Here is a 12,822-nt window from a genome sequence, read left to right on the forward strand (position 1 = left end):
AGGCTGGAGGGAACAGAAGCTTGTAAATCCCATAAGTCTTATTTTCTTTGAGGAGGAGGAGGAGTTAAGAGTCCTCACTTATAGAGCTGTTTTTCAAATTTTATGCCAACTACAGTCTATTCAAAACCCAGATATAGATCTTCAGACCTTAAAATTCCTGCAGGCTGAATTTCTTTACCCAAAAAAAAGAATTGTTTTCTGTAGGAAGGCAAACTCACTGCAGGACGGTGAAATTGAAATCTGTGAGGGCATCTCTAGCCACAAACCAAGAATGCCCACAGCTGCTGCTTTAGCTAAATGAGCTGCTGCAACAAGAAAGTCTTTATGGCATTAAAAACACAATGAACTAGCTTAAGCTTCCAATTGAAATATAAATAAACAAGCACAGAAAGAGAATTGCAGGCATGGCTTCTCAAGTTATGAGGCTATGACATTTTATAGAATTCAAAGCATATTCTTTCTTACCTTAATTACAGCTTCTCACCGACATCCCAGAAGCAGTGAATATCCCACATTTCCAAGAGAAGAAATGCAGCCATCCTAGAAATAAATAATAATAAAAATAAGAGATAAAAAAGGGAACTGCAGAAAGGCCTGCAATTTCAGAAAGTTTGTGTCCCTCATATCACACTGGAATTAGAAAGTACCACTCAAGTCCTGTTCAGTACAAAAGGAAAAGGAAGTTTACTTATATTTTCTATAAGGAGATCATAGTCACATGAAACATTTAGAATCACAGAATCAACCAGGTTGGAAGAGACCTCCAAGATCACAGTATCACCAAGGCTGGAAGAGACCTCACAGATTATCAAGTCCAACCCTTTACCACAGAGCTCAAGGCTAGACCATGGCACCAAGTGCCACATCCAATCCTGCCTTGAACAGCCCCAGGGACGGCGACTCCACCACCTCCCCGGGCAGCCCATTCCAGTGTCCAATGACTCTCTCAGGGAAGAACTTTCTCCTCACCTCCAGCCTAAATTTCCCCTGATGCAGCTTGAGGCTGTGTCCCCTCGTTCTGGTGCTGGCCACCTGAGAGAAGAGAGCAACCTCCTCCTGGCCACAACCTCCCCTCAGGTAGTTGTAGACAGCAATAAGGTCACCCCTGAGTCTCCTCTTCTCCAGGCTAACCAATCCCAGCTCCCTCAGCCTCTCCTCGTAGGGCTGTGCTCAAGGCCTCTCCCCAGCCTCGTCGCCCTTCTCTGGACATGCTCAAGCATCTCAATGTCCTTCCTAAACTGGGGGGCCCAGAACTGAACACAGTACTCAAGGTGTGGTCTAACCAGTGCAGAGTACAGGGGCAGAATGACCTCCCTGCTCCTGATGATCACACAAGATCATCCAGTCCAACCTAGCACCCAGCCCTGCCCAATCAACCAGACCATGGCACTAAGTGCCTCAGCCAGGCTTTGCTTCAACACCTCCAAGGACTGCAACTCCATCAAGTTTAACAGCAAACAAAAGGAAATGCAACTGTAAAACTGAGAGAACACCACCAGACTCAAGGCCCCTCTTGTGTCACTGATCCAAATGGGTTTTAGAAAGAGACCATACAATCATAGAAACAACCAGGTTGGAAGAGACCTGCAAGATCATCCAGTCCACCCTAGCACCCAGCCCAGTGGATAAAGGAAAAGCAACCTATGTCATCTACCCGGACTTGTGTAAAGCATTTGGCACTGCCCTTAGTGACATCCTGGACACCAAACTGGTGTTCATTTTTCTGATCAATTCCATTTCCCACTAGGTCAACAAAGATCAACTTAAGGATGCAATACTTCACATTCAACACCTGCACACGCATGTATACACACATACACATATTTCAATTACAGAATCAGTTAGGGCTGGGAAGGACCACAAGGATCATCTAGTTCCAACCCCTCTGCCATGGGCAGGGACACTGTAGCCTAGATCAAGCTGTCCACAGCCTCATCCTACCTGTCCTTAAACACTTCCAGGAATTAGGCCTCAACCATCTCCCTAGGCAACCTATTACAGGCTCTTACCACTCTCATGCTGAACAAATTACTCCTCATGTCCAGTCTGAACCTACCCACCTCCAGCTTTGCTCCATTTATAAGCATATATACATACATACATGTTTTCAAGCTGGTGATACAGAGTGGAAACATAAAACCAAAACATTTAACCAAAACATTTAACTTCAAGCCAAGGCTCTCCAGATATGGTTGTGTCTTCACAAACTTAAACCACCATAGGTGCTGGTCTTCTTATAGGAACAGAACAGGACAGGTGATACTTCATTTCCCCAGATCTTTTTGATAATAATGAGTGCAAAGAAGGAACACAGATAACCCTCCAGCTTTTTTTTCAACTGGACAAACTTAAATCAAGGAGTAATCACCTGCTGGCTCTGGGACCACAGATGTAAAGAGAACAACAAACTCACCTGCCTACAGACTCATCTGGTTTAAATTACTCTTCCTATATTCTTGCTCACTGCACTAAACACTGATAAAGTTTTCTTTTGTGGAGTAGAATCATAGAATGGTTTAGGTTGGAAGGGACCTCAAAGATCATCCAGTTCCAATCCCCTGCCATAGGCAGGGACACCTCCCACTAGAACAGGTTGCTCAAGGTCTCATCCAATCTGGGCTTGAACACCTCCAGGGAGGGATCAGCCACAACCTCCCTGGGCAACCTGTTCCAGTCTCTTGCCACCCTCACTGGAAAGAACTTCTTCCTAACATCCAGTTTAAATCCCCCTCTGCCAGTTTACCCATTACCCCTCATCCTGTCATTACAAGACCTTGTAAACAGTCCCTCCCAGCTCTTTTGCCTGAAATTCTCAGAGCAGAACTTGGTCCTTTAGTTTCATTTAATTGTGGAGTCAAATCATAAGAACTCTTAGCTTCATAGGAGTCCTAAAATGACACTAGGTCATCTAATCACCAAATGCTGCTGTCACTTAAGTCTAAAAGGGGAAGTTTTCATGCCTCTGAACCTAAATCTGATCTAGAATTTGGCCTTAACTCTAACCTTTTCTGTGTCTGAGCTTTAGTGCTCATCTGCAAGTGACCAAGCCCTCTCAGTAGTTTAAGCTCAGTTGCCAATATCAGAGCAATGCTGGTCACGTGAAATGCATTCACTGGCAAGAGAAGCTTTTGCACATGGCTGGCTCTAGCTTGTTCTTGTCCTTGTTTCCCAGCTGTTATGCCTTAAGCAGCAGGATACTGAAACCCAACAATGACAGTGAAAAAGAAATGATAAACTGCCTGAAGAAACCAGGAGCTGCAATCTACAGTGACAATATTTGTCACTAAAGTTTTGTGACTTGTCCTTCACAGTTGAAGGGCAAGCCTATATGTTGCCTTTCCCTTAGGTAGGAAGGTGACAAAGGTAAAAAAGATAAATCAGAAAACAAAATGGGTCTAGAAAAACTTTTCTTTTCAAGGAAAACTGCAAATATTTTTTTTCCTCTTTCTTGCACTGTGTGTATTTATCTGAATGAAATTTTACTTTTTTTTGGAAAAGTTTTTGTTCTCAGTTCTTTGTATTTATCTTAGCCATATAAACCCTGGCTATGTCATGTGATGACTTCTCCCTCAAATTAATAGTCTGAAGGTTAGGGATGCCTGAGCAGACCCAGAAAAAGAGAAAGTCATATCTGGTCATAAGATAAGCTAATACTGTTCATAGAATCAACCAGGTTGGAAGAGACCTCCAAGCTCATCCAGTCCAACCTAGCACCCAGACCTAGACAATCAACCAGACCATGGCACTAAGCACCTCAGCCAGGCTTTGCTTGAACACCTCCAGGCACAGCAACTCCACCACCTCCCTGGGCAGCCCATTCCAATGCCAATCACTCTCTCCGGGAAGAACTTCCTCCTAACATCCAGCCTAGACCTCCCCTGCCACAACTTGAGACTCTGTCCCTCTTCTGTTGAAGGTTGCCTGAGAGACCAACCCCACCTGGCTACAACCTCCTTTCAGGCAGTTCTAGACAGCAATGAGCTCTGCCTTGAGCCTCCTCTTCTGCAGGCTGCACACCCCCAGCTCCCTCAGCCTCTCCTCACAGGGTTGTGTTCCGGACCCCTCAGTGACTTATGAAACCTAAGGTTTCCCTTTAATTTCTACCATTATACTTTCTTCTTTTTCATTTCAGCTTTTCTCTTTCTATTTGCTCTTAAAAATTGATCTTAGTTACTTCTCTCACTCCAGGGACTCACACCTGTGTACCAGTGTAATGCCAATAAGTAAAAATCTCCCATGTTTAACAACATTTAAAGGGACACTTGTGATTGAGGGAGAATACAGTTCTTCAGCTCAGAGAAAAATCCAATTCCTGACCTGGGTTTGAAGCAGGAAAAGGATTAAAAATAAAATTGGGGAGGGGGGGGGGAATCTATTAGAGCAAAAGAGCAAAAGCCCCAAACAAGTAGATACAATAATTTCAGAAACTACTGCTTAAATTTCTTGGGTTACCTGCAGCTGTGGAGTCCTCTATGGAACAAACATGTACGAACAGGCACACCAGAACAGCCCCATTGTTACCAGGGGAAAAAGCTACACACAATGCTGAATTTAATTACCCATAAGAGAGCAAAACACCTTTAGCTTGCTACTGATCTCATTCTAGCCTCCTTGCTGCTTCTTTTGATCCCACTCTTAGAGTAGTTCTTTCCTTGATGAGGTTTCTTATCATATGGTAAGGACTAACCACCAGGGAAATCATGGTGAGACTGGTCGCAGCAAACTGAACTTCAGTCATTGTTTTCCTTATCCTCAAGTAAACTCCTCATAGGGCACAAAAAAAGTGATTTGGCTGATAGGCCTTCAACTTCCTTTGTACAACAGGCAAACACATTAATTAGTCTACCTTAATAGTGTGACTATAGAGTGCTCACTCTGCACAGACCGAAGTACCTATCTAATCTCATGAGCTCTGTAACATACACTTGTGAGAAAAAGGAAGATGGTGATGTTGTGTCTCACGCTGCATGCATGGAGTCTTTGTTTAAGGATGTTGTGATAGGCCTAAATAAGCTTGAACATGTCCTGGCTTGCCCAGACATGTTCTCCTGCTCTCACTCTCTCTACTTTGGGAAGAAGCAACCACAGGAAAGAGGACAAAGAACCTGGAGCCCCTGATTTTAAGGACTCTGGCTTGCCCATGTTTTGCTCCTGTTTACATCCTGTGGTGAACAAGGTACCCACACTTGGCTTGTGCCTGCCTCATGCAAGGCCTATGTTTTTCCCAAATTTGGGTAAAGCAAGCCTATGGCTTCACCTAATATGGTCAAGCTCAGCTAACTGCCATTCTGACTGGCCAATCTGTGCCCAAAGGCCCATTAGTCTCAGGCTGTATCAATAAAAAGAGATGAGCAGGTAACCCAATGTGCTCTGCCACTGTATTTGTGCTTGCTTGCCTGCTGCCATTACTCTCTGCTTCTGGCAGTGTTATGCCTCACTGCCTTAATGCATCCTGCCTACACCTGCCAAGACAAGAAGCCCTGGAAGAGACACACAGATTGTTCAGAGAGGCCAGGACAAGGTCAGAGATCATCTGCCTCCTTTCCCCAGCATCCTGTGAAGAATGAGCCTGGGAAGAATGAGTTCAGCAGAACTCCCTGGAAGTATCTGGATGCTGTCTGAAGATGTAGCTAGCCCCATGAGCAGGGGGCTAACTGTTTTGAGTAAATATTCAAAGCCTCTCTCTGAGAAATTCTGTAACTAGATACTATTATGCCTTTCTGCTTTACTAGCAGAAAGGAGTCTCTCAAGTCCTGCAGTGGGAAGGAAGTATAATTGAAACTAAGAACCTCTTTCCTGTTTTGATGCTGGCATTTGCTAGTTATTTCTTAAAGTGTTCTAGTCTGGCCTGATCCCTGTGTTTTAGTACCCAAACCCTGCATTTCAAACATTGAAAATAAGTTTTCTGGTGAGATTTAAGATGAATAAACAATTTTCATAGTTATTAACAATCTTCACCAGGATAACAAAATAAATATTTAGTATTAATTTTGCATAATTCATAACAGAAGATCATTTTCCATGGCTCCTAGAGCAAACTTTTTGACACAGTCGATTCTTGTTCCTAATTTACAAGCAAACTCTGTCTGCCTGGAGATCTTGGTGCAAAGTAATCATAGTGTCTACAGAAGGTTGCTGACTGCCTGCAACTGTGACTGATGAACCTTCCTGATGATATGACTTATCTTAGTATGCCAAAAGGGAGAAAATATCATCCTGTCATCAGCTATTTTGTCAGGCCACATCCTGTGTCCAGTTCTGGGCCTCTCAATCCAGGGCATGTGTTGAGATGCTGGAACATGTTCAGAGAAGGGTGACAAAGCCAGCGAGAGACCTGGAACACAAACTCTGTGAGGAGAGGCTGAGGGAGCTGAGGGTGTGTGCAGCCTGGAGAAAAAGAGGCTCAGGGGTGACCTCATTGCTGTCTACAACTACCTGAAGAGTAGGCAACCAGCAAGACAACAAAGGGACACAGTCTCAAGTTGTGCTGGGGAAGGTCTAGGCTGGATGTTAGGAGGAAGTTCTTCCCAGAGAGAGATTGGCATTGGAATAGGCTGCCCAGGGAGGTGGTGGAGTCACCATCCCTGAGGGTGTTGAAGAAAAGAATGGATGAGGCACTCAGTGCCATGGTTGACTGGCTAGGACTAGGAGCTAGGTTTGACTGGATGATCATGGAGGTCTCTTCCAATTTGTTGATTCTACTCTATGGTACAGTACATCATGGTTCCATGGCCAGATAACTTTGTTGAACAAAAAACATTAAATAAGTTTGCTTGATACCACAGGACAAATTATTTCAACTGATACTTTTAGTTCTTTCTTTGCAAGTCTCAACTATGTAGGAAAATGAATCTAGCTACAAGAAGAGATGGGAAAACATTCAAGATGCTATTATTTGCATCATAGCATCAGATAAATGGCAAATACCAGCCTGAGGCAACCACAATGTTTCCCAGTCTGACTTTTCAATAGCTCTTGTCTAATTCTCTTTGGACAGTTGAATGAATCTTCAATCTCTATGGACCACCTTTCTTTTGCCAAGCCATCTGTTGAAGTTGGAGCCCATCTATTTCTTCAGTTATCTCTGGGGTTATTTTTTTGGTTGATTTTTTTTTTCAGATTGATAGATTAGGAAATAAAATTTAAATAGACCACTCTAGAATATCAAATATCATAGAATCAACCAGGTTGGAAGAGACCTCCAAGATCATCCAGTCCAATCTATCACCTAGCCCTATGCAGTCAACTAGACCATGGCACTAAGTGCCTCAGCCACGCTTTGCTTGAACACTTTCAGGCACAGTGACTCCACCACCTCCCTGGGCAGCCCATTCCAATGCCAATCACTCTCTCTGGCAACAACTTCCTCTAACATCCAGCCTAGACCTCCCCGGCCACAGCTTCAGACTCTGTCCCCCTTCTTCTGTTGCTGGTTGCCTGGCAGAAGAGCCAACCCCACCTGGCTACAACTTGCCTTCAGGTAGTTGTAGACAGCAATGAGGTCACCCCTGAGCCTCCTCTTCTCCAGGCTGCACCCCCCCAGCTCCCTCAGCCTCTCCTCACAGGGCTGTGCTCCAGACCCCTTGCAGCTCTGTCACCCTTCTCTGGACACATTGCAGTACTTCAACATATCTCTTGAATTGAGGAGCCCACAACTGGGCACAGTACTCAAAGGTGTGGCCTGACCAGCGTTGAGTACAAGAGAAGAATGACCTCCCTTGTTCTACTGGCCACACTCTTCCTGATACAGGCCAATAATGATCTTGCCAAGAATGGAGATTTTAAAAGATCCTAAGTTTTTATCTGATTGCTCTTTAAACTAATCTTTTTACTAAACTTTCTTTTGCAATTTATTTTTCTTCCTGGCCAGATCAACATTTACTATTGTGCTGAAGTTCTCAACTACATTATACTCTTGCTGCTCCAGTTTAGTCACAATCCTTAGTGGATAAACCCCATTACTGATGATTCTATAAGCATCTCAGTGGTGAAGCTGAAAATCTAGGTCAATTTTTTCACTGGAAAGTGAATCAAATTTCTTTCTGATGATATTGGAAAGTGCATTAGGTAAAACTCTACTGTATGCCTATGTAAACTTTAAACTCCTAAACCTTGATCAGCATTACTAACTCACAGCATGAAATTACACACACTGTGTGCAGCAGCTACTAATAAATACTCATCCAGCTAACGCTTTGTTACAGGTTGGAGCTTATCAACCCTAGGAGCCACATACCACTCTCATTTGCTTCTGTGTACTTCCAAATTCTCTCATCTCTACGACAGCACAACCAGGCAGGAACGAGAGATGGAACTTGTCTCATAAGTCTATCTCATGGGGGAATTAAGTAAATGAATGTAACTGAAAACATGGATTAAAAGAGCCCTAAATAAGGTGTTAAAAATCCCCTGCTCTCCTGAGCAATTTTAGCAGCTTCCCACATTTATGTTGGGTTGTTTTGGGTTTGTTTTTTTTTCAATCTGAATATCTTAACAAAAATAATATTCCTGTGGGACCATTGTTTCTGGACATGGAATCACCATCTAGCCATCACAGTGCTTTAGAGAGGGAAAAAGAATAGGGTTTGGATGTCATTCATTCTAGTTTTAATGCTACTGTGATGCTGAGAAGCTTAGGGAGTATCACAGTATCACAGTATCACCAAGGTTGGAAGAGACCTCACAGATCATCAAGTCCAACCCTTTACCACAGTGCCCAAGGCTAGACCATGGCACCAAGTGCCACATCCAACCTTGCCTTGAACTGCCCCAGGGACGACGACTCCACCACCTCCCCAGGCAGCCCATTCCAGTGCCCAATGACTCTCTCAGTGAAGAACTTTCTCCTCACCTCGAGCCGAAATTTCCCCTGGCGCAGCCTGAGGCTGTGTCCCCTTGTTCTGGAGCTGGCCACCTGAGAGAAGAGAGCAACCTCCTCCTGGCCACAACCACCCTTCAGGTAGTTGTAGACAGCAATAAGGTCACCCCTGAGCCTCCTCTTCTCCAGGCTAAACAACCCCAGCTCCCTCAGCCTCTCCTCGTAGGGCTTGTGCTCGAGGTCTCTCACCAGCCTCGTCGCCCTTCTCTGGACACGCTCAAGCATTTCGATGTCCCTCCTAAACTGGGGGGCCCAGAGTAGTACAGACTGATTCTCTTTTGCCTTACATGTGCAATGTTTTTTTCCTCTGATATTAGGAGGAAGTTCTTTCAAGAGAGAGTGATTTGCCATTGGAATGGGCAGGAGAATTAGCCCGGAGAAAACGAGGCTCAGTGGTGACCTCACTGTTGTCTACAACTACCTGAAAGGAAGCTGTAGCCAGGCAGAGGTTGGTCTCTTCTGCCAGGCAAGCAGCAACAGAAGAAGGGGACAGAGTCTCAAGCTGTGCTGCGGGAGGTCTAGGCTGGATGTTAGGATGAAGTTTTCCGAGAGAGAGTGATTGGCATTGGAATGGGCTGCCCAGGGAGGTGGTGGAGTTGCTGTCCCTGGAGGTATTCAAGCAAAGCCTGGCTGAGGCACTTAGTGCCATGCTCTGGTTGATTGGATAGGGCTGGGTGCTAGGTTGGACTGGATGATCTTGGAAGTCTCTTCCAACCTGGTTGATTCTGTGATTCTATGGTCTGTCAGTCCCACAGGAACAAAAGGTCACATAATGAACCCCTGCTATTAGAATCATGGAATTATAGAATCAAAAGGATGACAAAATAATCAGAATTATGGATACATGTGATGCTGTCTGTCTTTTAGGATGATCTTCTGGAAAAGCACAATGGTTTTGTCGTACTTCTGCCCTCTCTGATGGTGCAATGTCAGGCAAGGAGTACAGCTTCTTCCTTCACAGAATGAGTATAAGGCAATCTCCCTTCATAGAATGGGTTTAAGGCAATCTATCCTTCATGCCATTCTTTGAGGTCTTCTGATGAAAGGTGCTAAAATAAGCACTATGTATTATTCATATATTAATTCACTCTGGCATATTGGTTTCAGGAAACTTCGTTTGAGTTCACTGGGAAATCAACATCAAAGAAATGCAGAGTTACATACAGTGAATATGCTCAGCAGTGGAGCAGGCCAGGCTTGACACAGCTCTGAAGAGCAAATAAATACTGAGCACAGAAAACCTATCTCCTCATGAGCAGAAAAAGAACAACAACAAAAAGGCTATACAATAAAATTTCTACAGCATTGGGGGAAATCTTGTATAGCTTAGTAGAAAATTAGACCCTCTTAGGGCACACTAAAAAGTCTTTGGAGAGAATTCAGTCAATAAAGTGATGGTCCTGGACAAAAAATTGATGAAAGCTTCCTGATATTTTAGGGGGAATTACTTATTTAAGATGCTTTTGTTCTCTTTTAGTCTTCAAAATGTCTAACTCCAGATATACAAGGGAACAAAGCTAGAAATGGGTAGATTCAGACTGGAAGTTCTTCACCATGAGAGTGGTGAGAGGCTGGGGAATGAGTTGCCCAGGGAGGTGGTTGAGGTCCCACCCCTGGAGGTGTTTAAGGCCAGGCTGGCTGAGGCTGTGTGCAGCCTGCTCTAGGGTAGGGTGTCCCTGGGCATGGCAGGGGGATTGGAACTGGCTGCTCCTTGTGGTCTCTTTCACCCCTGACTGATTCTGTGATTCCTGATGAAAAGTAGTAGTTATTATAATCTCACATATTAATAGAACAATAGTTATGGATATTAGGGATGAACTTCAGTTCCTGTATTTCCAGCTTTGCCAACCATCTTTCTGTCTTCAGTGGGGAAAGAAAGTAATTCTGTCATGGTTTTTGTTACAATTGAAGTAAATTTTAGGAGATGGTGCTATCAAATTATTGTCACAGCAGTCCAGACTTGATGATTTTTTGCAACTAAATAGTCAATCAATAAAATAAGGATGTTCTATATCAACAAGGACAATTTCAAATGGAATTTGAATTTAATTTAATGCAACCACCTGTTTGATTGTCTCACCTAAAACTAGAGGTACCCTTTGAGCTGCAAGGTTGCTCAGGGAGGTGGAGGAAGCCCCCTCCCTGGAAGTGTTTAAGGCCAGGCTGGATGAGGCTCTAGACAGCCTAGTGAAGTGTGAGGAGTCCCTGCTCATGACAGAGGGGTTGGAACTAGATGATCCTTGTGGTCCTTTCCAACCCTGACTGATTCTATGATTCTGTGCTTCCAAAGTATCACATCACATTTGAGTCTGGAGAACAAACTACCAGTACAAGAACTTTTAGAATGCTCTTCATTATTTTAACACTTGATTCCGTTTAAAATCAGTTTTAAGCTTGATTCTATGACAAGAGGGAATGGCCTCAAGCTGTGACTCACTAGGTTTAGAATAGACATTAGGAAATTCTTTTTCCTAGCAAGAGTGGTCAGGCATTGGAATGAGCTGCCCAAGGATGTGGTGGAGTCGCCGTCTCTGGAGGTGTTCAAGCAAAGACTGGATGTGGCACCCAGTGCCATGGTCTGGTTGATTGGCTAGGTGCTAGGTTGGCACTTAGTGCCATGGTATAGTTGATTGTCTAGGGCTGGGTGCTAGGTTGACACTTAGGGCCATGGTCTGGTTGATTGGCTAGGTGCTAGGTTGGCACTTAGTGCCGTGGTATAGTTGATTGGCTAGAGCTGGGTGCTAGGTTGGCACTTAGTGCCATGATCTGGTTGATTGGCTAGGGCTGGGTGCTAGGTTGGCACTTAGGGCCATGGTCTGGTTGATTGGCTAGGGCTGGGTGCTAGGTTGGACTGGATGATCTTGGAGGTCTCTTCCAACCTGGCTGATTCTATGATTCAATGCCTGTCCTTAGATTGTGTCACCAACCCTGGATGTGTCTCAAAGCCATCGGGATGTGGTGCTTGGGGATATGGTTTAGGGTGAAAGCTGCAGAGGGAATATGGGTTGGACTTGATGATCCTGGGAGGTCTTTTCCAACCTGAATGTTTCTGTGATTCTTTGATGGTATATGTCTATATCTATACCTATATGTTTATCTTTAGTCTTTTTAAAGGATGGAGAGAAATGGAGAAAAACAGTTTTCATATATGCATATTAAAAAACAAACAACAAAAATCACTCTGAACTCTGAGGGTAAAAGTATCATTTCTCCAGGCAGCACCAAGATGTTCCCAAAAAAAGTTTATGGCATAATTTCCTCTAATGAACCTTGAAGCTTAAACTCGCAGCTCCATAAACAGAGGCAGTATATGTGCACTGAGGGAAGACAATTCATAGCAATTTTGTCAGCAGAATTGTTACAGTAAAGGGCCAAGCAACACTTCATCTACCTGTCACTTGTCTTGAAAGGGCAGATTACTTTTTCCTCAATCTTGGCACATCCAATTAAGGTAGACTTACAAGCCAGGCAGGTGTAAAGTGCAAGCCAGCACTTGTTCACGTTAGCAATTATCAATGGAAAAAATACATAAGTGCTGAGGCTTGGCACAACAGTTACCCTGGCAACTGTTAGCACTCAGAGCCTCAGCAGAGACTAACATGACAGTTTGACATCTTTTCCCATAAAAAAAGATGATTGCATTTTCTCCTTGGGTTTTTTTTTTCCTCTTCCTTTCTTCTCATGCTGTTTCTCCGAAGCTCTTGGCAATGACCCTGCCTTGTTTAACTCCAGTTGCTCACCTACCAGCATGTAGGGCACTGAACTGAATTCCTCTGCTTTGCATGCTGTGTGGAAACCAGACAGGTTTACTGTTCTGGTTGTACTGGGACAGAATCCCAGGCCAGCCACAGTCCTGAGGCAGCCAGGACAGCTAACTTTGGCTAGCTGCAGGTCTATGCCAGAGGATGAGCATTACACTCAGTATTAAGGAGAAATCTGTTCTT

At 44.1% G+C, this 12,822-nt stretch overlaps 1 long non-coding RNA gene across 1 annotated transcript in view; it reads right to left on the minus strand.

The window, feature by feature from the left end:
* Window positions 1–472: 472 nt before the first annotated feature.
* LOC135173414 (uncharacterized) overlaps window positions 473–12,822 on the minus strand; it is a 205,708-nt gene continuing 193,358 nt past the window's right edge. Inside the window, exon 4 of the long non-coding RNA XR_010301305.1 lies at window positions 473–540. This is a non-coding gene — a long non-coding RNA (uncharacterized LOC135173414). The remainder of the gene's footprint in view (window positions 541–12,822) is intronic.

The sequence above is a fragment of the Pogoniulus pusillus genome, chromosome 3 (genome assembly GCF_015220805.1).
Source record: "Pogoniulus pusillus isolate bPogPus1 chromosome 3, bPogPus1.pri, whole genome shotgun sequence".
In the NCBI taxonomy this organism is placed as follows: domain Eukaryota; kingdom Metazoa; phylum Chordata; class Aves; order Piciformes; family Lybiidae; genus Pogoniulus; species Pogoniulus pusillus.